The sequence below is a fragment of the Carassius auratus genome, unplaced genomic scaffold (genome assembly GCF_003368295.1).
Source record: "Carassius auratus strain Wakin unplaced genomic scaffold, ASM336829v1 scaf_tig00214111, whole genome shotgun sequence".
NCBI classification, from domain to species: Eukaryota; Metazoa; Chordata; class Actinopteri; order Cypriniformes; family Cyprinidae; genus Carassius; species Carassius auratus.
The window spans coordinates 1-8857 of record NW_020527523.1 but is presented as its reverse complement, the minus strand read 5'-3'; the positions used below and the strand labels follow the sequence as shown (position 1 = coordinate 8857).

Sequence of the window (8857 nt, the reverse complement as noted above, 5' to 3'; positions counted from 1 at the left end):
AAATCATTGCATTTGTGGTACAGTGCTTTACAGCTCATGAAATAATGTTCACACAAAGCCATTTCTGTTTGGAAATGTTTTATTGGCAAAGACTTTTTTTGGAAAAAGGGTCTTGAAAGTGCCTATTTTTGACACAACATACTCTAAAATCTTCTCTAGCTGTTCTTGGAAACAGATGAAAGAGATCTCAGAAAAGCCTAGATAGTTACAGTTTCCTTAAGCAAAGCAAGAAAGATTCACAGTAAGGTATGTTTAAACTAGAGGATAAACGAACACACGACTATTGTTTTTTTTTCCCCAGGCTGGTCACTTCTTCACCTTTTGTTTCTTGTGACGCATTCGAAGAGTCCCAGAGGCTTGAGCTTTGGTAGATTCTGACTTGTTGGAGATGATAGTTACCTCAGGTTGGTATGTTTGTAGGAAGTCAAGGAGGTCTACTTCCTGTTCCTCCGATTCACATTCCACTTCATCATTAAATCCCAGGCTCTCGGCCTCCATCAGAGGATCCTCCTCCTCCTTCTCTGTCTCACTCTGCCCATCTTCATTATGTTGATCTTCCTCTTCTTCTTCACAGTCTTCTTCATCACCATTTTCTTCCTCTTCATTCCTTGCCCCATCATGCTCCACTTCCTCTTCTTCTTCTCCATCATGTTCTTCTTCCTCCTCTTTCTCATACTTGCAACCAACAGCTCCACCCTTTGGATAATGGAAGACATGTCTGTGATCGCTAAAAGTGATTTGTCGTCTTCTCCTGCTTGGTTTCTGTTCCTCCTCGTTTTCACGAGGGTACTCGAGTTTCTCATCATCCTCATCAATACTTTTAAGAAGACAGGGCTGGTCTTCTCGAATCTCATCCTCCTCTTCCTCCTCCTCTTCCTCATCCTCCTCTTCATCTTCATCCTCATCCTCTTCATATTCCTCTTCTTCTTTGTCGTCCTCTTCTTTTTCTCCATCATTCTCCACTTTCACCTCCTCATCAGGATCATCCTCCTCCTCCTCTTCTTCTTCCTTCTCCATTCTCTCAGCAAGCTCCTCTGCTGTGAGTATGACTTGGTCTGGTTCTTCAAGTATAACACTGGGAAATCTGCGTCTGCGGGAGGTCGTGTCATACTCTGGGTAGGTCTCCTCTGGATAGCCTTGGGAAGTAGTGAATAAAATGTAATTCAAGGACCAAGAAACAACAGCGGACCCAACACAAAGCCTTGAAGTATACCTTCCCAGTCTGCAGTGTAGGGGGCCTCCTCGGCCTCCTCCTCTGGCGAAGCTTCCTCTCGTAACTGTCTCTCCCGCATCATTTGGGTGATCTCCTTCAGCTGTTTGAGCTTTTTCTCCTCACGCCTCCGTGTGCCCCTGCGTGACCTGAAGTCAGAACCAGTGGTGAGACAGAAATACGTTATTAAAAGCAATTTATTACAATCATTGCAAAAACAATATACACATTCTTTCTAATTATGAAGCTGCAAAACAAATGTACCACTGTTGTTCATTATTTTAAAAATAATTTAAACTTGTCAACAAATTGCACAGGCTGCTAAAAATAGAAAAGGAAACAAATATGTTTCCTCAGAAGAATATGGATATATGTTCTGTGAATTAAAAATAATAATAATTTGTATTTGGCAGATCCTTTTATCCAAAGTGACTTACACTGCACTCTAGATATGCATTATAACAGTTAATGCATTTCTTGGGAATCATAATGCTGTGAAATAGCACTTTCCCTTTTAAAAAATGGATTCCAATTTCCATTTGAAGTTGCATGCAGATCATGTCAGTGCTCTGTCAGCTCTTTGATCAGTAAGATACTGGATGGTGCAAGGAGAGAAATACGATTTGATTACCTGGTAGATGGGTGGACAACTTTAGATATTCTCTTTTCTCTGGCTTTTTCACTCATTCTGGCCTGCATTTGTGCCAGCTGACAAGTAGCTGCCAGGGAGACAATTGAATGAGGTTTAGAATCACATAAGATACAGATATTCACTCAAACATGTGGCCGCCACACTTTGTAGTTTCATTTAAATCATACATTTATTTAAATAGCAAAATTGTAAGGATAGTTTGATCTCTTCATACACGTGCTGTACAGGGAGTGAGTGCAGTACTGATGCTCTATGTCAGTTGCCTCCTCCACCCTTTGGTATCCATTTGTTGAATAGAGCTAAACCTCTTACTACTGATCCAAAAGACATGCAGTTAATTGGTATTAGGAGGGGCTAGCCTTCTAAAACATTACTTCTGATTGTTAATCCGGGTTGAACAAAGCTTGCCATGTCTTGGACAGGATCTTAATCTACTTTATCTGGAGTTGCATGTGGTTTAGCTACAGAAATGCTGAGAATGAATGCAATAAGAGTAAAAAAGAAATGTGATTTTAAAAAAAGGTCACAATTTTACAATATGGTGCTACTAAGGTGAGCATCATTATTAGGTACATAATGTTGTCTAACTAGGTTTGATGTATATGTAAACTCACGCATCTCTTCAAATGTGTATTCTGACTGCAGCATAGGGAATCTGCAACCTTGTCGATGAGGTTTGTCCTTAGAGGTCAGCTGTTGAAAGATCAAAGTAAGCATAACTGAAGCATATATGTGTGTGTGTGTGCGCGCGTACCTATGGCTATATATACACACACATATACATATAAGAAATTTATTTTCTTCAGCTAGGATATTTTTAATTTATTAGAAGTGACAGTAAAGACATTTCTGGACTGATTTCTGAAAGATCATGTGACCCTGAAGATTGTAGTACTGTAATTGCTACTGAAAATTCAGCATTGGCATCACAGGAATTCATTACATTTTCAAATATATTGAAATACAAAACAGTTCTTTTAAATTGTAATAACATTTCACAATATTACTGTTTTTTTTTTTTTGTTTTTTTTTTTGTAGTTTTGATAAAATAAATGCAACATTGTAGGAATAAGAGACTTCTTTCATAAACATTAAAAATCTAACTGACCCAAACTTTTGAACATTTCTGTATATATTAAAGAGCCTGCTAGATCTTTTCTCTTGGGGAATCAGTCTTACAGGAGAGCTGCTGAATGGAGCCATTTTACAAATAGCTTCTGGTAAGACTCACTTTAAAGAACAAGTAGATGATATAAAGGAAAATCCCAAAGCCATAGACGGGGATGACCTGGCCCAGGAGATTCGGCTTGCCAACACCTTTGGCTCTGGCAATGGCCTCTGGGTTGTAATGCTTGATGTAATGAGAGTCTGTGTCCAGTGATCATGATCTTCAGAGAATGAATGTCTGTGTCGTGGGGGAGGAAAATGTCCTGGTCCGACTTAAAAAATAAATAAAAAAATATAATTATTTTATAGACACTGCACTAAAAAAAGAGCAATTTCTATTCATTTTTTTCTGTATAAAACCAGTGGTTATCAAAAATATGAATTACAAAAATTAACTAAATTAAACTAAACTAAATGACATATATGAAATCTCCTTATAATGTTATAATTATCCAATATTATTATTCTTTTTTTTTTTTTCAATGGTTACGGTGTTAGGTTTTGTTAGGAATAAATGAGGATAGATTTGTTTAGGAATGAAAGTGATCCTCACATTATGAAGCCACACACGAGGAGCTGGTAGAGGTTAACAGGGGACCTGAGCACAGAGATCACAGGGATGGTAAATCAGCACTGACATTACTGAAACATTAAACGAGGGATGATGAAGGATTACATTTTTGTCTCATCTTACCCTCCGACTGCGCTGTTTCTTTCTTCACTCTGGGTAAAAATAATTTGGGTAGAAATAAAGACATACAAAGAACGATGCAAGAGATCAAGGTGATCTTCTGACTTGTTGAAACGGCCATATCGATACGACGGAGAAAACCGATGCTGTAGAACAAACGGTGAGGAGCGTCAACATCACGACATCACTTTTACGAAATTTCCTGTTGATTCGCTGAAGCGGGATTGACTGGAAACATTAATCCGCCTTCTGAGTGAGATTAGACTGACGACACATTAAATCAACTCACTCAAAATCATCAATCATATTTGTGACCTGTTATTAACCTGTTTTATGAGATCATTTAGTCTTTTACTCTTTATTGTAATTTTATCGCTGCCCTTTTATTAACACACAGAGGATATCTCATGTGTCCATAAGATATATCCCAAATTTACATTCCATTTTTTTTTCCAGATTTGTGTAACCCAGCTGCATTTTTTAATTATAGGCTTTTATTATTATTATTATTATTATTATTATTATTATTATTACTGTTGTTGTTGCTGTTGTTTATGATGACAGTGATGTGATGATGATGTCGTGTTCGCGTTCTTGTTGTTGTTATTCACCTATTCGTCCAGTAGATGGCAGCGCTGTCCTGATTATAGCGCTCATCAGACCTCATTAAAACCTTGTATTGAGATCTCAAGTACACTACAGATAAATACATTGTATAGGTTGTGGGCAATTTGTCTTAATATATATAACATTTAAATGATTGAAAACCATTTTTTTTTCTTCCATATAAAATATATGTCCCAAAGTATAACATACATAAGTCATTAAATAATGTGTTAAATTCATTAAATATCACCACATGGCATCTATATGACTGTTTTTGTGATAACAATGATCTACTTAACTAAGAAATTGTTGTTCATTTTTATTATATTATTATATAATATAATGTTTTTCATTTTAATGTAATGTACAGTATATCAACAATTTTACTGACCCATGTTCTATATATTTAATTAAATGGTTTTTAAGATAGCTTATTTAAGATATTATTTGTATTTTCTTACTATTTATGATGAACCAGTCATGAAAAGTCTACACAGTCATTTCCATTTTTATGTTAATTATCTCTTTTTTTTTTATAATCCTCTCTAAGGCCTTTGAGTGAGTCGTAGTCTACTTTAGTGTGACAATGCTTTGTTGCTAAGATAAATAAATATTCATATTAATTTCCAATCCTTCCTAATTAAAGGCTTGAGTTTTACCACATGCAGATTTAATGAGCATGTGACAATAAGCTTTATTTATTATTATCATTAGATTTTTTTCAGTTTTCAAAGAAATGGAGGCAAGTGGAAATGTGAATTGTTCCTTAAGTTCGTCATGTTGATATAATGTGAATTTACATGAGTGCTGCTATTTCCTGCAGAGCTCAGACTCTTTCTCCAGGCCGGCTCATCTTTTATCCATTTACTGAGCTGCTCTGTTATCAACGTTTCAACTAGCTAATTATTCTTCATTAGGCTCAATTTAAGTACAATGGATGCATTGCCACAAAAGTCACCTCATAAAAAACCCACAAGGCCTGTGCAGAAGGCTGTTTAAAAAAAAAGGTTTTGTCTGCTTTTTCATGAAACTCATTGTGCTTCTACTGTTTCTGCTAAAAGCAAAATATGCCATTGACTCTTATGAAACGCTTGTGCCCTTCCTGTCGTGTGAGCGGTATATTCACATACATGGCAATCTACACACCTTCACCAAACAAAATTGCTTTCAGAAATAGCAATCGTTTTCTTTCTCTATATTCATGCAAGTGATTTGTTGTGCAATGTGACCCTACTCAGTACTAGCATACCAGGTTCGCATCTGACCCCTTTTCGCTCTCTCTCTTTCTGGCTCTAAATCAGTCAATTTATTTCCAAATTGCAAGTTGAGTGTGGGTGCAAGGGCTTCTTTCACTGCTGGGGTGAAATATTAAATCAATGCACACTCTCATATATCGAGTGGGCTTTAATTTTTATTTAATATTGATGGGAATGAAGCTGACTTTGAGTGTCGTGAAGGACATACTGTTACAAATTCCAGGGGGTTTTATATTCATGGAGGAGAGACAGAGATGTGCTGGATTAATGCGGACCTGAGGAAGCCTGGCTGTGTGAGCCTGAGCAAGGCCTTGAGACACCAGTCTGTTGTCATCCTCTATTTGTTACTACGAGGAGAGCAGGACAGCACATATGAGACTTTGAACAATCTTGAATTGAGATATTACCAGGCGAATGCTCAAAATATATTAATAATCTGAGTTCAAATGCTTGCCAGACCTTCAACCTGTCTTCATACTGTGGAATGGGGAAGTGATGTCGGACATGTGTGTGAGCGGATAAAGCGTAACTGGACAGTATTGTGAATGTATGAATGTTGATGGTGTATTATGCGGTGAAGAGAGGCGGCAGATGGGGATCCTGATTAAGGCTGAAAAGCAGTGTAAACAGTAATCTGATCTGTAGCTGCGCCGTGCGTGTGGGAAAGCAGCTTGGGCCTCGGCCAGAGAGCAATGATGTCCTACCAGCACAAGACGTCACATTACTCGCTGCTGCGCTTCTGACTCTGACTTGAGTTTTAAGGGGTCAAAGTTCATACACAGCATTATATATATTATTGCATTTCTAAAAAGGTTGAAATATAGATAGAAAGATGCTGAATACAATTAGTAATTTATTTTAAAAATAAAAAAATAAATCGATATTTGCATAGTGCATGCATGCACTATAAAAATGATTCAAGAGGGAAAAACAAATACTAATTACCACAGCTAGTGTTGCATTTGCATTGAAATAGTTGTTTATAAAGCCCATGTCAGTTTCATTAAAACTGCTTAGTTACAAACTACATATATGGCACAAATGTCAGTGTATTAAAACTGGTGCAAATTCCTTCCGGCAAGGTAATTACATGTGCCCGACCTATCGTTTTAAAGGTAAACCATAAACCGATTGTGTTTTCACACAGGAAACAAGCGACTGATTGGCTTTGTTTGACACCTAGAGTTGTTTGCCAGTGCATTGCATCTTGTTGTGTATGTGGTGGAGAGAGTGTGGGCAGACTGAGAGGGCCGCTGTGAGGGTGGAGAAGGTGGCAGAGGTTCAGCTGATGGAAGCTTTGATCTCAGACAGCAGGGGGGAAATGACATTATTTAAGGTGCCTCACCAGCACGACACTGCAGCACAGCGAGAGATGCGCTGTGAAATTGTAGGTTCAGTTGCACATGGCTGAAATGCCAAACACACACACACTTGTGCATAAACACACAGACAAGCATATTAGCAGAAACCTACCCACAGACGAGTCAGCATCACAAGCGCACACATGCCTCAGTAATGTAAATGCTTCAAGTACATGTGGACTCTTCAAGTGTGACAGAAAGCTGTTTGTTTTTACATGGGTTGTCTCAGAGTAGATCCCTGGCCATGAATTTAGTTTGGGACAGACAAAACTGAATTCAGACTTGAATTAAACTTTAGATTAGATATTTATGTAGTTTTACACTGTATAATAATGACAAGCATAACATCAGCATAATATAATCATCCAGTACCTATATACATAACATTGAGACTCCATAAACTTGAAACAAACCAACTGATCATAGAAGGGAATTTTTCATATCCCATAATAAATATATCTTAATATAATGCATAAAACTCTTTCTTAAACTTTCACAGTTTTGATAGATTTATGTTTAATGGAAAATCATATTGTGTCAATATAATGCTCCATTTCCTTCCTAAAAGAAAAAAGCATTTAAGGAATTGCCTAACAAGTCAGCTCCTTAATGACATCATCATGTAGGAAGTGATAAAGTTTTTTGGTGAGAATACAACAGGGCAAAATTAGTAAGTATTAGCAAAGTTTTTTTGGTAACACTTTAGAATACTGTTTCTTACTTACTACATAACTAATAAGGAATTACTGCAGAACAAACAGGTGATTATTCATTAACACTTAACTCACTACTGTTAACTACTAAGGAAGATGTGTTAACTAATCAGTATGTAATATAATTTTATGATTATGTTGAGTAACAGTTAGCTAATCAATAACTAATGTATTCTGTCATACCTCCTGAAGAACTGCTATTAATTATCTACTAGTTAGGGTTCAAGAAAAATAACTATGAAGTAACTACTAATGAACAGTTTTACACAATTACATTGAATTGTGACCCTTTCATATAAGTGTCATTAGCAATAGTAGTAGTAGTATGAACATGCAATATTAAAATACAAATACATTTTATAGAGGTTTTGCCTATTATATGTAGTAAATTGTTTTGTAAGAAATCAGCTTCCAATAGGAATGCCACCATGACGCCAGTGCCTTGTGATAACTTACCTTAGTTTTTATATTTTATATACAGTACTGTATGTGTGCCTCCTCAGCATATACCACATTATCATTAATTACATTTCTGTATGTAAGGCAAAGCCTGAGGAAAGTGAAAATACAGGTATCCAGTTTGTAATTAATAAAGAATGATCAAATAATTCTACAGGACTTATTTTGAACCTGAAACATTAGGCCTATTCTAAAGTGAAAATATTGGGAACCCATAAGTAATTAATAAAGAATTATTAGATAATTCCTCAAGAATTACTTAGAATCTGAAACAGTATTCTAAAGTGAAAACATAGCCAACCTATTAGTAATTAATAATTAATTATCAAATAATTCTGCAGGACTTATTTTGAACCTGAAACATTAGGTCTATTCTAAAGTGAAATATTGGTAACCTATTAGTAGTTAATAAAGAACTATCAGATAATTCCTGAAGAATTACTTAGAATCTGAAACAGTATTCTAAAGTGAAAACATAGGGAACGCATTAGTAATTAATAATTAATGATCAAATAATTCTCAAGGACTTATTTTGAACCTGAAACATTAGGCCTATTCTAAAGTGAAAATGTTGAGACCATTAGTAATTAATAAAGAATTATTCAGCTGCAAGAATTACTTAGAATCTGAAACAGTATTCTAAAGTGAAAACACAGGGAACCCATTAGTAATTAATAAATAATTATCAGACAATTTTGCAGGACTTACAGAATTCTAAAGTGAACCTATTAGTAAATAATAA

At 36.0% G+C, this 8857-nt stretch overlaps 1 pseudogene; it reads right to left on the bottom strand.

Annotated features, from left to right (window-relative positions):
* Positions 1–224: 224 nt before the first annotated feature.
* LOC113091177 (protein RIC-3-like) lies at positions 225–3904 on the bottom strand (annotated as a pseudogene).
* Positions 3905–8857: the final 4953 nt, after the last annotated feature.